This window comes from Volvox carteri (assembly GCF_000143455.1).
Source record: "Volvox carteri f. nagariensis unplaced genomic scaffold VOLCAscaffold_83, whole genome shotgun sequence".
Taxonomy (NCBI): Eukaryota; Viridiplantae; Chlorophyta; class Chlorophyceae; order Chlamydomonadales; family Volvocaceae; genus Volvox; species Volvox carteri.
This window is the reverse complement of record NW_003307626.1, coordinates 434,303-435,144: the sequence shown is the minus strand read 5'-3', so window position 1 is coordinate 435,144 and position 842 is coordinate 434,303.

The window sequence follows — 842 nt, the reverse complement described above, 5'->3', positions numbered from 1 at the left end:
CTTAAAAATTATGCTGAATCCTGGTCTTAACTTCGCAGAATTGGACAGTACCAATGAATCGAAGCATATGTGCTCATATNTTGTAGATGACATCCAGGCAGAATAGTCCAAATAGCGGACAGGGGTCCTCGAGGTCTGTGTCCCCAGAACGGTCGTTGAGGAACACACTTGAAGAAGAGAGAGCTCTCATCATCCAGAGGAATTTAAAGAAGCTAGAAAGCCTTGGACTACAGGTCGCCAGGCCTTCAAGCAAGCCTCCATCTCGTCCGCCAAAACAGCGCTCACAACGAGGAGCTGAAGAAGGACACCCTCGACAATCAGCACGTATTGCTACTATGCCTGCTGCGACAAAGAGGAAAGCCGCTGCCGCCGAGGGTGCAGTCCGCAATAAGGTATGACCGGGTCCAGATCGGGTCAAACCATTCATTTCCCTTCATACGGTTACCGCAGACCATTTCTCTCATTCCAATTTTCCAAATTATACTGTTTTACGCGATCTGGGTTACAAGTGTTTCTCTTAGGTTCATGTTTGCAATCACGTGCATTTTCACGGGATGCCTTGCTCCATGTCAATGTCGGCAAATAAAATGAATGCATGCAAAGGCAACAGATATCTGGGATCGATCCCAACCCATTTCCTCCTTGCGGTGCAGAAAAAACGGCCCAGGACCGACGATGATGCAGCCGTGGAAGCTTCTGTGGAGGTCGCACCTGACCCCGACACCTTCCATCAAGCCCGAGGCTTTGGGGGCTGGATTACTATTGGGCGACCTGGTAAGCTTACACGCTGTCTGACAGGCGGTCTGCTGTGTGTCTGTATGTGTTCGTACCCTAACAAAGAA